Here is a 19423-nt window from a genome sequence, read left to right as displayed (position 1 = left end):
AACTGAAATGAACACAAATACACAGACCTTAAATTTTCCAATGATTATAATTTTTGTACAACTTAATACACATATGGTACATATCTGGTTTCCAAATTTAAGACTTTTAAAAGACATTTATGAGATTGTTGTGAATTAAATTTCAGGGCTAAAATGTTAAGGCCTGTGATAAAAGATTATTACTTGTCCCATTAGAAAAAAAAAATAGGGCTAGGATAGGAAAAAAGGATAAGGCTCATTTTCATACTTCAGCCTCCACATCAAAGTTCCTGAAAGCAAAAATGGTCAAGGTGCTCCAGGATTGGCCAGCCCAGTCACCAAACATGAACATATTGAGCATGTCTGGGTTTAGACAAAGAAGGATGCATGAAGATGAACCCAAAGAATCCAGTTTCAAGGTCAGATCACCCAGAACAACACTCACTGACTATTTTCCCACCAAAACCACAGCACTAACCAACCATCAGTAACCGATACTAAACGCTAACAGTCTTCACATGACACCTTTCAGCCATCCTCACACACACACATCTGGCCATGTTTCCCGATGCTCATGTGCTGATCTGAGCTCCAGAGGCTGTGCTAAAAGCCCCTCGGCTGGTCTGTTCTCATGACAGATCATGTGGACGGATATTTCCAGACATCAGCTAAATCAGTCAGACCTGGGGATTTAAAACAAGAATGAACTACTGTAATCGATCACAGCTGAGGACGGCATACACTCAACGCTATATGCCTCCGAAGCAGAGCTTGCACAAAGGAGGAATTGTGGAAGAAGGGGAAAAAATGTGAAATTTAAAAAGATGATATTTTCCCTGGTTCACGGCAAGTTAAACACCCTCCAGTTTAAAATTGCAGAAAATGTTAAACATATCCCAAACGTATCCATCTATTCTCCTTGTTGTAAACAAACACAAATCAATGTGAAATTAAAAGTTCAAGCCTTAATTATTTTCTGTGCTAACTCACAGCAAGCCAGCATTTCAGAATTCCTTATATTCCTACACTGTAAACCCAAACAGTGAAGGCAACTCAAACCTTTTGAGGAAACCGATTTGCAACAAACCATTTGAGTTCAAAAACTAATCTACACGAGTACTGTGAACTTACTCCATTTAAGTTAAAGTGATGAGGTATTTTATTAACTCATTACCTTCAAACACTGAGTTCTAAACTCTTTTCAAATAAATAGAATTAACTTTCAGTCAATTTTGAGTAAATTACACTCATTGATTTGATTAAAGTTGACTGTTGGGTTTTACAGTGTATACATAAAATTATTTTAAAAAACATACATCAAATTATATTTTGTTTGATTTTAATATAACTTATATTAGGACATATCATAAAATACACTTGGAACACCTACGAAAATAAACAATATTACATCCACTTCATATCTATGAGATGTATGTGAACGCAGAAGACGCCCAAACATCATAACCACTAAAAATAAACACATATATTAATATAAACATAAAATACATTACTTTTTGACACTGATTTATAAATATTAATTTACAAATGATATCTTTAAACTTCAGTAAGCAACAGTAAATAATTTATTGCGAGTGAAATATCCCTAAATAAACCACAGTTTTTGTTAACACAATTGCATTTCGTTGATTTTAACAAATATTTATGAATACTTTTAGTTGTACTAACTGTCTGCGTGTCTCTCATTTACTGTATGCCATAAATTATAATTGGCCAGATGTAATAAATGGTGCTGGGCAAAGATTAATCGCCATCTCTCCAGAGATGCTCAATTGGGTTTATGTCAGGGCTCTGGCTGGGCCATTCCAGAACATCCAGAGTTGTTGTGAAGCCACTGTTTCATTAATTTAGCTGTGTGTTAGGGTCATTGTCTTGTTGGAAGGTAAACTTTCGGCACCAGTCTGAAGTGCTAGCACCCTGAGCAAAGTTGTTTCATCCAGAATATCTCTGGATTTAATTTTAAAAATGATTTAAATGATTTATAAATTTAAGGGTGTCTAGAATATTTTTACATACCCACTGTATACATACAAGTAAATATACACATACACAATATACAAGTCAACTTTAATTTGAATGATTAATCATGATTAATACTTGCCGCAGCACTAATAGTAAACATCTAATATTTGCTGCTGCCTGTCAGCGACAATCAACAATAAAACAAGGCATATTTTCAATATCACGATAAATAGTTCTCATAATACTCCTGAAATATCACAATATCAGTTTGAGGCCATATCGGCGCCATCATACGCAAAATCTTCATATGGAAAAATAATCTCTGACTCACAGATGACGAACTCCAGGTAAACTCCCCACCTCCATGCAAAAGTACAACGTGTGCTTTACAGCGCGAAAAAAAAAGAATAGATCTGCGATGCTCTTGCTGTTGCTAAGAGATGCAGGAATGTAAACACCAGTGATCTCTCACATACACACACACGCACAATTGCACACACAAATACAAGATGCAAACAAAGATGCAAATGAACACCCACACAAACAAAAACACACACACAGACTGCTTCGTAGACCGTGAGTGACACCAGAGTGTCTGTTACTATCGTTGTGCCTCGCCATTATATTTTAGAGCTAGAAGGTTGAAAGAAGTCGCACAGAGAGAGTTTTTGGAAGCGCATCGTTGGGAAATGTTCACAGAGTAGAGATGTATTGTTAAAAGTCAAAGTATTCATGATGGAGGTTGGCTTAAAATGGCATCATTTATGGCACAAAAAAGGACTGAAATACAAGCCAACGTTGCATGTAGCATTGCAGGTATGCTACTGTAAAACTGGTGGCTTCCTCATTCTACCAATGCCCTTATAACCTACAGCAAAGCTACCAAAGCTACAAATGTCATGGTTCTTTTCTGGCACAAACAGTGAGAGTAATAATATTTAGAATATTAAAATAAAATTTGATGACAAAGCATTTCTTGAATGAATCAGAGTGAAAAAAAAACAATCACATTTTCAGATCAAATGTAAAACAACACATTTATGATGATTTGACAAATACAAAATAAATGTGAAAAATTTAAAATATATATATATATATTTTTTTTTTTTAATTACAATAAATATAAGTAACTAAACAACTGATGAATGACAATATAGAAATTAAAATATTTAAAATGTAGATCAATTTTGATCAATAATGAAAAAAAATCTATAATACAATAAATATTAGACAATAAACAAATGATAAATGATGATATATCAATCAAAATATTCAAAATAAACATAGATTATTTGATCGATAATGAAAAATCTATACTAATGTAAATATAGAAATAAATAAATGATAAATGGTGATATAGAAATTAAAAATATTTAAAATAACATAGATTATTTGATCAATAATGAAGAAAAATCTATAGTACAATAAATATTAGACAATAAACAAATGATAAATAATCTAAATATTTAAATAATGTAATGATATGATAAATAATGAAATATTCATTATTTATATATAAATGATGATGAAAATATCAAAATATTTAAAACTATGTAAATGATTTAATCAATAATAAAGCTCTAAAATATGAAATAAATAATATTACATTTACAACGAATAATAAAAAAATAGATAAATAAAATATAAACATTCCTATAACAATTATTTACAACAACCCTCAATCCAAGGCCATGACAAACTATAGAAAACAAGTGTACATCACTATTACTTCACAGGAAGTTGAGAGGAATATTGTCATTGCCTGTGTAATTCATGCAGTACTACACAAAATCTGGACACAATAACCGCTGTGACAAGGAGTCTGGCATTTTTATTTAGCTCAATGTGGGTACAGAACGACTGAGATTTGACCTTTACAACTCAAATATCATGTCTGTGGATCACATAAAGGTTAAAGCCACACATGCAGATTATAAATTAACTCATTTATTATTGATATGATTATATGAACAGATGCTGCAATATATTTATAATTTTTTGTGTTTAATATATTTGTAATATAGCAAAAAAAGCATAATACTATATATATCATAATAAATGTAATATAATGTAATATATAATGGTTATAATGTATAATCTATATTTATGTATGTGTTTGTGTATATTTGCACAAAGTTATGGAGAAAAAAAAACATTTGGATGTATAATTAATACTATTAATATGACATAAGACATTTCTTACAGAATTTAAATAATATTACTTTTAAATATCATCAAACATAATTAAAACAGTAATAATAAAACAATTTTTCAGACATGTATAATCCTTTTAGATAACATTTAATAAATGATACATGCTAAAATAAATAACATAATAATTCTGACCAATAGCCATTTTCTAAAATTTAACAGCAATGTTTCTAATTCATATTTTGGGTAAATCGAATAATTAAACCTTTATAGACTTGTGCTCAAGTCAGTGCACACCACACAGGAACCCTGCGATTGTTTCCCATGTGAATGCTTGATTCTAATCCAAAGAGATTATCAGCCAATCAGAGCGCAACACACAGACAGACGAGCACACATGGCACAAATGGTGTCAAAGCGATGATCAGAGAGGAAAGTAGGCCAGTCTATGCAGCACACTTGGATCAGATTGTGATGGGCACGGATGGTACTGGAGGAATGCTCTGTGTGTGTGTGAGTGTGTGTGCGGGGGATACTGAAGCAGTCTGGCACTATACAAAGAAAGCTTTCAGAAAGTGGAGTTTGGTGAGTGAAAGAGTTGAACCAGGAACAGACTAACACACACACGAACACACTCACTTTATGCTTAATGTACTGGTTATATTCACATTCATTCATATGTGAAATGACTTACAGTGCACACAGTGTATACAATGAGCCCATGAACTTGCCATTGCTGTGAGAATCTACCACTGGAGTTTCTACCAAAAGATTCATATATTGCTTTTAGTATGAGCAATACTTATTTATTATTTATTAATCATTAATTATTAATGATTAAAAATTTATCAGTATAATTCAGTATTAATATGTGTATGTATTATTCGTAAAGAATCCTTATAATAAACTAATATTAATGAATACTATTACATTATTGCTACAATAATACTTGTTATGAAGATGCAATAACAACTGTATTACCATCATCATAATCTACATCATACTATCATTAAAATAATTTAAGATAATAATTTCACAAAATGATAAATTATATCTTTATCTTTTTTTTTAAATATCACAATACTTATCAAAACATAAATGAATAAATATTAACAATACATTTGTTGATGTAATAACGTATGTTTTAATTTATTATATAAAAAACACCTATTGCTTTTTATTATTGTTAGTAGTAATAACATTGTTACGATTCTTCTTCTTATTATTATTATTATTATTATTATTATTATCATCAAAACAGTAAATTAAATATACATTTACAATTCATTATTACCTAATAATAATTACATAAATTTCATATTTTTTTTTATTTACTAATATAACCTTTATTTTCTGATTAAATATAAAGTAATAAATTGTAACAATGCATTTGTTGATATAATATGCATGTTTTACTTTAATAAAAATAAAATAAGTATTGTTTTTTATTATTGTTATTAGTAATAAGTTATGATTCTTATTATTATGATGATCAATAACATTATTATTAATTCTGATAATTTTAATAGTAATATTAATAATAATATTAATAATAATAATAATAATATCAAAACAATGAATTAAATATACATAAATAATTCATTATTATTCATAGATGTCATTAATTGTTCACTATTATGTTATAATAATAATTCCATAAATTATAAAAGAAAACAATTGCTTTTAAAAAAATTCTCAAATCTAAATTAATAAAAATAAATATGTTGAAAATAATTATTTGTATTATTATTGTTATTAGTAATAATAATGTTATGATTCTTCTTCTTATTATTATTATAATTATTATTATCATCATCATCATCATCATCATCATCATCATCATCATCATCATCATCATAATAGTGAATTAAATACATTAATAATTCATTATTACCTAATAATTATTACAGTCATTTAATTTAATTTTGTATTTACTTATAAAATCTTTTTGATCAAATATAAATTAACAAATATTAACAATACATTTGTTGATATAATAAAAATGAAAATTAAAAATGTACATTAATAATTATTACCTAATAATAATTACAGAAATTTCATTTTTTGCTCACTAATTTACTTTATCAAATAAAAATTTATAAATATTAACAATACATTTGTTGAAATAATAAAAATGTATGTTTTAATTACAAACAAAAATTATTATTAGTAATAATAATGTTATGACTCGTATTATTATTACTATATCAATAATAATAATAATAATAATAATAATAATAATAATAATGTATATCATTATTATTGCTATCATCAGTAATCAAAACAGTGAATTAAATATAAATTAATAACTCATTATTATTCATATACGTCATTAATTATTGATTGTTCTAATAATATAATAATGATAATAATGATAATAATGATAATAATAATAATAATAATAATAATAATAACTACATAAATTCTTAATTTTTTATTAAATAATAAATTATTTTTTTGGATCAAACTCTCACCCAAATCAACAGCAGGTACAGGGCAGTGAATTTATTCTAAACAGAACCAAGAGATATTACCATTGAATACCATTTTCCACTGAATTCAAAGCACAGCAAAGATATTTTGCTGTACAATTATAGATTAATAGATACATACAGTATATAGTGGATCCACTGAAGGGTGAATATCAGACAAAAACTTAAGTCCAGCTGATTAGTCTTCTATCGCTATAGATAATAGCCTGCTTCCTGAAACCATGACCTGAGGGGAAATGACAACAAGCACTCACACAAATAAACACACACACACACGCGCACACACATTCTTCACATGGCTGAAATATCTGTCATTGTGTCTGTGTGCAGGCCCACGACTAAAGGCTTAAAACGGTTTTCCTCCAATAACACCCAGATCACACTCTAACACTGCCTGCTCTCACTCAGGTCCTGTATCACATGACTCTCTTCCTGTGTTTGGTAACTGCTTGTTTTTCCTGAAAGGTTAACTATTGTTCAAATAGCCGATGGCGGTTTGCAGTTTCCATGCGGCTTACTTAAGACTGGTTGTCAATCACACAACATGATGACAGCATGACGATGTCATCACAGCTCTCTAATTAGGTCACTTCCTGTGAGGTTTGCCACTTCCTCTTAAAGACAGGCGGAAGAAAAGCAAGTTAGCTGTGTTGATCCACATTAAAAGTGTCTCATCCTTGAAGGGAAGGGGAGCCAGAAACTGAGAAACTCTTGTTGCTAATGGCAACAGGCTCTTTTTAGAAGACGTCTGCATCGCAAACAGGGTCCAGAAAGTGTGAACTACTTCAAGAATGTGAAGTAACCTACTTTCAGCATGAAGGAGAGGATTGGAGATAAACAACTTGCATAAATCAGCTGGAAGTGTTTGCGTAATGTTGGCGAAAATAAAATGAATATAATAATATCATTTTATAATGCATGGCAATTGTCAGCAAAAATGGCCTATCAGGTTATCAGAATCAGAAAGAGCTCGCGATTTGCATAAGGTGGCGCTTCTCGTAATGGCAGATCGAACATATATCTATGGCTACGTTCACACGGCAGGCAAATGTGGCCGGAATCAGATTTTTTTGCCCACATGTGACTCAGATAATGACAGTGTGAACAGCCCAAACCGCATGGAATCTGATCTTTTCAGGTCAGATCTGTGCCACTTTCATATGTCGTCTTACATGAGACACAGATCTGATGTTTTGCAATGCGACCGCAGTGTGAACGGTTATGTCATATGTCACATAACGGGATTTCATGTGACTTTTACATATTTTCGAGCGACATGCATCATCATTCTGTGCTGCAAACATCATCTACTCCTCAACAGCATAGTAGAATATAGGGCTGTGCAATTAATCGAAATTCCGGTTTCGATTTCGGCTTCTAACGATTATGAAAACCATTAATCGAGATAAACGATTATTCCATCATATACCGCCCCCCTTTCCAGTTGTACACATTTGTCTCTCTGCAAAGCTCAGTTCCACGTGAAAATGACTAAAAGCCTGTACTGTAATGTAACGTTCGCTGCATAGGATGCACATCATTCATTGATGTACGTTCGAATCATTCATATTTTCAAAAGTGCGAAAGAGCACATGATGTTATGTGTGCGCACCGTGCTAGCCTCGGAGACGAGCAGAGCACACACATCTAACGCCATCTTAATGCGAGCGCTTTAATGGTCAAATACATGCACATTTGTGTCAGCGTTTAGTGATTATTCATATTAACCCTCATTTGTGTAATAAACAGTATCACGTGTGCATAATTAGACATTTTGTGCTGTCCGTAACTGCACTTTTGTGCATGCGGGTCAGTTTAGGACCATGATCTGTTCACACTGCAAATCTGATATTGGCCACATTTATAAGGGCAGTGCGAGCAGACATGCAAAAAAAAATCTGATCTGAGAAAAAAATCTGATTTGAGCACTAAGCCTGGCAGTGTGAGCGTATCCTATGTTGCAATTCGCAGTAATATATGTGCTGCTTATAAAAGAAATACATCTTAGAACTTTTTGACGCACTCTTCCCTCTTCATTTACAGATATTATGATATATTGTGGATGGTTTTCTTGAGATGTATCGCTGATATCGTGATCTATCATCATCGGGGGCAAAATATCATAATATCGTATTGTATCGTATTACTGTAACTGAATATCCCACTACTTATTTCCCTTTTATATTAATAATGTTTATTAATAAAAAGAAATTTGATTTTAAAATTAGACAAAGTAAAAACAGATGTGCCTTTTAATTAGCTATAATCAGACCCCTTTTTAATTTAACCTAATTATTGTACAAAATCAATATGTAAATCTAATTATATATTTATTAGAACAATTCCATACAGCAAATAAAATATAATTTAATTAATTAATTAAATATATTAAATAAATTACTAACATATTTTTTTCTTTTTTTATTTCAATTTGATTTGTAGTTTTTTTAAAGGGTGTTTACTTTAGTTTATTTTAGCACATTAATTTAAATCAAATAAAAATTAGGATCCCACTTTATATTAAGTGGCCATAACTAATATGTCCTTATACCGATATTAATCATTCGTAACAATGTACGTATTGTGTAAATGCATGTACTTACATTGTACATATCTGTATGTAATTACATCTTACATTTGTAAATGCACTGCTGACCAAGCCTTGCACCTTAACCCATGCTTAAATCTACACATACCACCAAACCTGTCCATAACCATACCTGTATCTCAACTCAAGAGCACCACTTGTGTTTTCAAATACGTTATGAACACAGTAAGTATGTACATAATTTTTTTAAATGCAAGTACATAGTAGTTAAAGACACTTAAAATAAAGTGGGACCAAAATTAGAAACATTTCCTTGCCAACTCGTATTCATTCATTCATTTTCCTACAGCTTAGTCCATTCATTCATCAGGGGTCACCACAGCGGAATGAACCGCCAACATATCCAGCAAATGTTTTACACAGCGGATGCCCTTCCAGCTGCAACCTAGTACTGGGAAACATCCATACACACGCATTCACACTCATACACTACGCCCAATTTAGTTTATTCAATTCACCTAGAGCGCATGTCAATGTCAATTTTATTTATATAGCACAATTTTATACAACCAGAGGTTGACCAATGTGCTGCACAGTACAAATCAAAACAGATAAAAACAAATGTATATATAAAATTATAAAATTATTGCTAAAACAGACAATTTTCACTGATAAAATGCCAAATCAAAGAGGTGAGTTTTTAACCTAGATTTAAAAACAGATAAGGATGAAACAGATCTGATTCCACATCCTAGGCCCAGCTACTGCGAAATCACGGTCACCTCTGCATTTCAGCCTCGACTTAGGAATGCATAACAGTCTCTGGTTAGATGACCGAAGAGACTGACCTCATGTGTTTGGACCATGGGGGAAACCGAAGCACCCAGAGGAAACACACAGGGAGAACATGCAAACTCCACACAGAAATGCCAACTGACTCAGCTGGGACTCCAACCAGCGACCTTCTTGTTATGAGGCGACAGTGCTAACCACTGAGCCACCATGTCGCCCCTGCCAACTGATATATTATAATAATTTAAATATCTTTATTTTAGGGTTTTGCATTTACAGTTTTAGTTATCAATAATAATCCTGATGTGTACAATGCAGTAAAACACCTACAGATTTTTCTTTTTTCTTTTTTTGCATTACACTCAAGCTCATATATAAAGCTGAAACCAGCCAAATCGTTCACAACGGATCAATCAACGGTTCATTCAAGCAATGAGAACCCATTTCAGATGCAATCAGTATGAAAAGTCAGCATACTGTGTTCTTGCGCAGCTGACGTGATGATGGGAAGATAGCAGAGGCCAAAAGAACAACCTGATGTTTTCATGTGGTTTGAGTGTCAAAGCTAGCATTGTGAAAAAAACAAGCGTGTGCAGTCAGAAGCTCCTTTACTGCATGCAAGGTAAATCACCAGCTGTTCTTCATCAAATTAACTGCATGCTATGCTGTCCTTGACCTACTGATTGTGCATGAGCCCCAATGCATAGACAACAGGAGATAGGGCTTCTCATATAACACAACCCACCGCTAGCAGCTTAGCACAGGTCATGTTACATTCAAGCCTGCAACAACGTGTTTCCTCCATCCTACTTTCCTTGGCCACAAACACACAAGAAAAGCATGAACAAACAATCAGCAAAAAAAAAACATCACCAGACCAAATCAATGCGCAGTGTAGAACAACAGCATGACTACTTTTCTCACGTCTACACTCCCATCTTGTTTCTTTCATTGCTGTGTGTGTGTGTGTGTGTGTGTGTGTGTGTGTGTGTGTGTGTGTGTGTGTGTTTTGCATGCTTATTGCAATGGGAAGAAATAAATACTGCTTAGTAATACTGTAAAGATAAACTGGCAAATGTCTAAGAAAAGTTAAGGACAACTAATGTTTATATATAACCAGTGGTGTAAAGTAACAAATTACAAATACTCAAACTACTGTAACAGTGTAGGTTTTCTCAGAAATTCTCAGGAAAAATGGTTACTTTTACTTTCCCTCGAGTAGATTTTTAGTGCAGTATTGGTACTTCACTACTTTCCTTCAATCTGCAGTCACTACTTTATTTTTTCTTGTTCATGGGGATTAGAAAATTCAGTCCTGTGATTCCTGTCCAATAAAATCGCACACAGAAGATAAATAGATAAATTATAATGAACTACCTCAAGACATGGGTGATTTATAATTGCAACAAACTGTTTGGAAGCATTAAAAGTGTCCAAGAAGATGTCCAAAATCTTCACACGTATCGACCCAGAGATGGTTTAGATGCACGTCACTGATGAGAAGATGATGGATGTTTACTGTATGATGACTGAAATGGCTTTAAACTCCTAGCAGGCACAAGATTTCAACATGACGTCAGATTGACGTACCTCAACGTCGTGGGGACGTTGCATTTTGTTTGGGTCCACATTAGAACCCAACATTAGGCTGACGTCAATGTCCAACGCCCAACCTAAAATCAACCAAATATCAATATCTGATAATGTTACAGCTTGATGTTGTGTGCATGTTACCACTACGACTTCTATCAGATGTTAGATTTTGGTTGTCATATCTGACGAATAAATGTCAGCATTTGATGTCAATATGACGTTTGTTCGACATTGGATTTTGGTCACTTTCTAACACAACCTAAAAATCAACATCATTTAATGTATTGGACATCAAAACAACATAGTCCTTAGACACTGGTTAGCCACTGAATTTTGACATCACAACCTAAATCTAACCTAATATTAATGACGTTGTGTGCCTGCTGGGCAGTAACTAAATGCAGAATGTTATGTTTACACACATCCACAAATGAGAAAAAAAGTGTAAGTCAAAAGTAGACTTTTAATGCATCTCAGGTGCCATTTTTTTAATAATCAGGCAGATTCCAAGACAGGACTGTTTATTAAAGGTTTGCAACATTTCTTTTTTTAAATGCTGTTTTTTTGAGCATGCTTGACGGCTACATTAAAATCTCATTACATCTCTTAAGCTAAATAATGGTACCTGTCTGTGAGTGTGTGCCATTTAACGCCATCACGTTTATTTATGCACTGCAAGTAAATACATCCATTACAGTTAACTGTCTGGAAGACCCCTCTCCAGCACCAACTGCGGTTGTTGATCCCCTGTTGAAAAAATGGGTAGGGTGGTTATGTTTTAGGTGTGATTTAAGGTTAGTTGTGTTGCCTTTTTTAACTGGCACTGTTCTGAAACAAATTCGACATTCGGCTTAAAGCCAGCTTCGCACACCGGAGCTGAAGGCTGTGACTTTGAAACCAAGACCATCGCAACTTGTTTATCCTAACTGACTGTAGTTCCTAAACACGAATCAGTGGGTCCGCGTCTTGCCTTCTCTACTTTCACTATCCTCTCTCTCTTTCACTCTGCCTGTGTGTGTGGAGATGCTGCATAAGTTTGACAAAAGAAAATTTATATTATGTGGCCTAATCATCATAATCATCCTAAATTTCTTTATATAAAATAGACAATATATCACGGCTTCAAAATTAACCGCCCTAATTTTCATTAATCACGCAATAAGTAAATATATCGACTATCACAATAGGCCTACATTTGATTTTTACTTTTAGTCTAGCAACATTACTTCACCACTTCAAACCCCTTAGTAAGCATTAAGCAACATCATGGTAACCACCATGCACACCCTAGCAACAGGGTAATGGGTTTTCCCCAGGAAAACAATCACATTTTCTTTTTTTGACTCAATTTTCACCCTAGGAACCACAGCAACATGAAATCCCTACTTAGAACTCCTTAACAACCATACAGGAACACTGTGGTAACCAATAAAAACACCCTAACAATATGGTGATTGATTTTACTCAAAAACATACTAGCATATTAGACTAGTTAGCCACTAATTAAGTATTCTATAGCTTTGTTCTCTTTACATGTTTTGAAGACCCCAAAACATCCAATTACCAACCGACAAAGCATCTCATCCATTAAAAAATGACATTTACACTTCACGCTACCAGGCAGCACATTACACAACCACATACACTGTTGAAACCAGAGGGAGAGGGATGAAATATGGGTACGAACAGTTTATTAAGAAGACAAAAATTAAAGCATGTAGTGTGCGTGGGTGTGTGTGAGAAAGCCAGCGTGAGATTAAGAGTGAGAGACTTTTTTTTGACGCCTTTTTATGGGCCATGCATAATCAGCATGATCCACCGCCACAATAAAGACGGCCAAGTACAAAGGACCCAGAAGCGACAAAGGCCATGTAACCCTGCTCCTCTGTCACAACACACTGACACAACGTGAAACTGTATCGTGAGCTTCATCTGGGTGAGGCATGGACCCATTGTCCTCATGTTACACTGACGACCATCATCAAACGCATAACTAGAGCATGCACAGGAACAATGGCGTGCCTATACATCCCATATCCAACTAGGGCTGTGCCATATGATGTATATGGACAAAACAAAAAGTCTAAAGTTTCATATTTTGCTCTATTGTGTCGCAAAACACATTGTTTACAATAATGCTTCTTTATAATTGGGATGCGAGTAGCTGGATTTCCATCAGCATCTGTTAATGTGCATTTTTTATGAGAAAAGGAGATGGAAATTCACAAATTTAAATAAAAAATCCCTCGCAAATGTTTTTGCACTCCTCTGAAATGGTTTTAGACTTTAAAAATAATGGGAGATGTAAATGAATCTGAACAAATTCTGACATGGCTAACATTAAACCAACGTGACTAATATTGGCTTGTTTACTGTTGGTTACTAAGCTACCAATACTACAGATAGCCTCTCTAAAAATTTGATGGAAACACATCTAATTCACATTTGGGATTTCATCCGAAAAGATTACTGTTGAGTTATGATAGAAACCCAGCTAGAAACAGCATGGTGAAAGAGTCGCAAGATGGAAAGTACAATATTTATAAAGATAAACAAGGAAACCACAAGTACAAAGCACACAAAAAAGTGACTAAATAAATGTGTCTTTTTAATGAGAAACGAGGTATGGGAATTACGAATTTTAAATAAAAATCCTTTTACTCCCAAACTTGTGCTCCTTTAAAGCTGTTTTGGACTTTTAAAAAAGTTTATGCGATTAATGGGAGATGTAAATGCATCTGAATAAATTCTGACATGCCTAACATTTAACCCACATGACTATTATATTGGCTTGTTTACCTTTGGTTGCTAGGCTACCAATACTACAGATGGCCTCTCTAAAATTCGCATTTGGGATTTCATCCGAACTTTGAAAAGATTACTGTTAAGTTATGAGAGAAACCCAGCTAGTAACAGCATGGCGAGATAGTTGCAAGATGAAAAGCACAATATTTATAAAGATAAACAACGAAACCATAAGTACAAAAGACACAAAAAGTGACAAAATAATTGTGCATTTTTAATGAGAAATGAGGCATGGGAATCCCAAATTTTAAATAAAAATCCCTGAACTCGCAACAATGTTTTTGCATTCCTTTGAAGTGGTTTTGGACTTTAAAAAAACTTCATCCAAATAAAGGAAGATGTAAATGCATCTGAATAAATTCTGACATACCTGGCTTGTTTACTTTTGGTTGCTAGGCTACCAATACTACAGAGAGCCACTCTAAAAATGTAATGGAAATGCACCTAATTAGCATTTGGGATTATATCTGAACTTTAAAAAAGGATTAGGTTATGATAGAAACCCAGCTAGTAACAGCATGGCAAAACAGTCGCAAGCTGGAAAGTACAATATTTATAAAGATAAACAACGAAATCATAAATACAAAGGACACAAAAAGTAAAAAAAAAAAAAAAAAGTGCATTTTTAATGAGAAACAAGGTATAGGAATTTTAAATAAAAATCCCTCGCAAAAAAAATGTTTTTGTGCTCCTTTGAAGTGGTTTTGGGCTTTAAAAAAAAGTTAATGCAAACAATGAGAGATGTAAATGCATCTGCATAAATTCTGCCAAAGCTAACATTAAACTCGCACATGACTATTATATTGGCTTGTTTACTGTTGGTTGCTAGGTTACCAATACTACATATAGCCCCTCTAAAAATTGGATGGAAATGCATCTAATTCGCATTTGGGATTATATTCGAACTTTAGAAAAGATTGCGCTATGATAAAAACCCCAGCTATTAATAGAATGGTAAAACAGTCGCAAGCTGGAAAGTACAATATTTAAAAAGATAAACAAAATCGTAAATACAACGCACTCAAAAAGTGTAAAAAAGAAAAGAAAAAAAAGTACATTTTAATTTGAGTGCCTTTGAACCTATGATTTCGTTGTTTACATATTTACTCTTTGCATTATTATTACTCAATATTTTGTGTTGTGCCTGTATTCATTCGTTTTTGAAAAGTGTTTTATATATTACCAACATGCATCATTATATTTCAGGATTCCTAATCAAACATTTGCTCAGAACTTGGAAATAAAGTGAGAAAAATAAATCACATATGAACAAGTAAATTCTTAAGTACAAACTTTTAATCCTTTCTTTCCATGTGCCTAATAGATAAATAAACGATTACTTGATTGAATTTACAAAAATATTTACTATATAATTTATATATATATATATATATATATATATATATATATATATATATATATATATATATATATATATATATATATATATATATATAAAGCCTGCACAATATATCGTTTCAGCTTTGATATCGGAACGTGATCATTCGCGATATTCGCATCAAGCAATATATGCAACGTTGAGTCTAGATTATAATTTATCATTTGCATGGGTTTTTAAGACCTGTGACGATTTTAAAAGCATTGAGAATTTGTACTGTTTTTAAATTTAATAACTATTAATTGTATTGAATTATTTATAAAATGAAGACTTTGCAGTATTATTTATACATTTGATTATTCGATAACCCTACCTGAATACTGTAACACTTCTTGGAATACAATAAAACACAGTTTATTTAATTTCTATTTTTTTCTTTAAATCACTTTTTTCAGCAACTACAGAATCTATCTAAAATTATAAACAATTTTCAGATAGAGCTATTCAAGTTGTCTGGTGCAATTGTATTCATATCGCAATACATGCCGCAAAAAAAACAAAGTATCGCAATGTCAGATTTTTCCAATATCGTGCAGCCCTAATATTTATCATTATATGACATGACTTGTATCGTGATATCATATTTTTATCATATCACCACCCAGCCATATATCCATCACCATGTGGGTCATATTACATGCAGCCATCCCAGACTGAAAACAGCCAAGCCACAGTCCCCAATTTGGGTCATCCATGTAACAGCTGCATGCCAGGTTGTGGAACGCACCCTCATTTCCATCTCAAGAGCCCCTGATTGAGAAAGGCATCATCCTGGGACTGGCAACCCCCTAAATTGGCCACCAGCCCATTAATCGCATCCATCCAAGGCATACGTATTCATATCCATGCATACATGTGAGCTCATTTGCGCTATTCGGTGAATGCACGTCTCATTCGCTACATCTGCTCGAGACACCAAAATAGCCCGGGCATTACGGAGGGCATATAAAGTTGGCACCACATCGATGGTTTCTACATTCAAGCATTTTAATGCAAGCCCCTTTGCTCTGCTGGAGGGGCGGAGATACATTTGTCCACGTTCACGATTCATTAAACCCATCATCACATTTGCCGGGGTTACGAAGTCACCTGTGGTTTGACTGGAGAATGTGTGGATGAGGAATGAATTGGGCATTATGCGATGGTTCGTCTAGTAACCTGTTTAAAAATGGTGATTAATAATTTAAATGACATTTACAGTGCATGTTACGAGCTGTCAGGTGTAAATGCACGCTGTTTTTATTGTATAACAACGTGATCGAAAGATACAAGTAATGCAATAATATTAAAAAGTTCTGTTTTTAATTATTACTACAAATTTTAATCAAATTTACAACCGTTTATTGATTCACACTGTAAAAGTGCATGTTACTTTACACAGAAAGCATATTAAATGCAGCTAAAGTGGTTCATATTTTAAAATAACTTACTTTTTGAGAAAAAACTGAAAAAAAGAGGTAAAATTTAGGTTCAGCAGCAGTCATATTCATCTAAAAATGAAACAACATACCTATTTGGATCATTAATTATTAAATATATACACACATAAGCAGTCAAACTACATTTTATGTTTAAAATTAATTTAAATTAAGAATAAAACACTGTCCGAATCAGGAAAACATATGATATATAGAGTCAGAGTGTATATATTTAAATAGACAGTTAATTGCTGTATGCACTGTGATCCATTATATTCGCCTAAAACATTTCTGATGAACGCAAATCATACATGCGCATAGAAATCCCCATTATCTGAACAAAAACACCACATACTTTCTAACTTTTGGAAACTTTTCCAGGGAATTACCATTTTAGCTGGAACATGATTAAGTAAGGAGGCAAATGTCTGTCAGTGTTTGCTTGCAGTGAATTGATCTGCACAACTGCTTCAAACACATTGAGATGACTGATTTTAGTCTTATGATTCAATTTGTGGAAAGATAAAGGTAAACCAAAACAGCAACATTTTACAAGGTTGTATTAGTTATTATTGTATGTATTTACAAAAATTAGCAGCATGTTTATTACATCCTAACTAACGTTATTGAAAATACAGTCGCTCATTGATAGCTCACAGTGAGTTAACTAAACATACATGAGTTTTATTTTTAATAATGCATTATTTAAATGTTGATCTATGATTAATAAATGTAGTACTGGTTTTCTATTAGCTTAAGTTAGTAAATACATCAACTAATGAAACATTAGCGCAAAGTGTGATCAACAAAACTACAAAAACAAACCTACAAAGCCTGTCAGGATGGTTATTTAACCAGGTGGTGGAATTCGTTGCTAGTCAAAGCTTAAACAAAAACTTCAAAACCAACGGTTTGGCTTTTCTTTTATAACCAAACCAAACACACACAGAGCATTTGAAAACAACATTCAGCTCTTGTTGACAAAACAACCGTCGACTCAACAACATTTAACCAGATTACGCGACTCAAAACATCGCGGATTTGTTTGATACACGCGCAACTGACAAACATAACATTAGCTTCGCGTGCACCTTCCGCTAAAGTGCAAACGGTCGCCGGATGGAAAAACTCACCAGAGACGGTAAACGTTGTTCGGTCGCGAGTCCCTGCCCTCGCCTGCTTCTCGGAGGCCGGATGCCGTCTTTTCCACTCTCCGCCAACACACACAAACACAAGCCGCCTTTCCGACGAAAAACACACAGCCTCGCCCGACTTAAATCGGCCAAACTTGCGCTGATATCCTTGGTTTATCGGGTCCGTAGGCGCTTCGCGTGCGGTTCACTATGGCGATCGTTTCCCTGGAGCGCAGCGCACGGTGACGGAGCTCGAGGCCGGGAGGGGTGCCGCTGCTGCCCGTCTACTGACGCCTCCGCCTAGGGGTGACATCGGAGGAAGAGGAAAACCTTCTTGCACAATTATTTAAACATCGCAGCAAGCTGTGACTTGATAAACAGCGCTATCTGCTGGTATCTGTTCGGTTTCTTATATGTAGGCCCACCATAGACTAGATTTCAGCAGATTTTAGCCCATCATTGAGTCTATTTATTTACTTGTGTAATAACGTGTGTAAATTTATATTTATTCAGTTTTTAAATTAAATTCAGTAATATTATTGTTTAATATGAAAATGTTATTAATTTCCAATACAGTTTGTAAAGTAATAGGTTCTGTCTTTTAGTAGATAATTGCTTTGTTTACCAAAAAGTTCATCTAAATGAATTTGCATTGTAAACATTAAATAAAAGTTGTTGTTTTTAAAAAAAAAAAAAAAAAAAAAAAAAAAAAATATATATATATATATATATATATATATATATATATATATATATATATATATATATATATATATATATATATATATATATATATATATATTTTTTTTTTTTTATTTCATATATTAAGTTTTTAGTTATGATATTCCAAAATCATTCTGCATAAATCTGCAGATTTTTTTTAACAAAATCCTCAGCAGAAATAGCAAAAAATGTCCGCAGATTCTGTTTGGCCCTACTTATATGTTATGAAATATGTTTAGTTTTTTTTTTTTTTTTTATTGCACCTTGAGTTTGTAATAAAGTTTGAATGAATGAATAAATGAATGAATGAATGAATGTAACAAAACCACTAGGGCCCAGCTACGCTTGTGGGTGATGTGGCGTAGTGCTTAGGTTTAAATCTTGTGAAACTTGGAAATTATTTACTTCTG

The 19423-nt window shown here is 33.2% G+C and overlaps 1 protein-coding gene across 1 annotated transcript in view; it reads right to left on the bottom strand.

The window, feature by feature from the left end:
* The window catches only part of cdk17 (cyclin dependent kinase 17), an 83550-nt gene extending 64957 nt beyond the window's left edge, over positions 1 to 18593 (bottom strand). The window contains exon 1 of the mRNA XM_056456034.1: positions 18291 to 18593. The gene's annotated coding sequence lies outside the window, so the exon portion shown is untranslated. The remainder of the gene's footprint in view (positions 1 to 18290) is intronic.
* Between the last annotated feature and the right edge of the window lie 830 nt (positions 18594 to 19423).

Source organism: Danio aesculapii, chromosome 4 (assembly GCF_903798145.1).
Source record: "Danio aesculapii chromosome 4, fDanAes4.1, whole genome shotgun sequence".
Lineage (NCBI taxonomy): Eukaryota > Metazoa > Chordata > Actinopteri > Cypriniformes > Danionidae > Danio > Danio aesculapii.
Note: the sequence above shows the minus strand (reverse complement) of the source record. Positions and strands in the feature narration are given on the sequence as shown.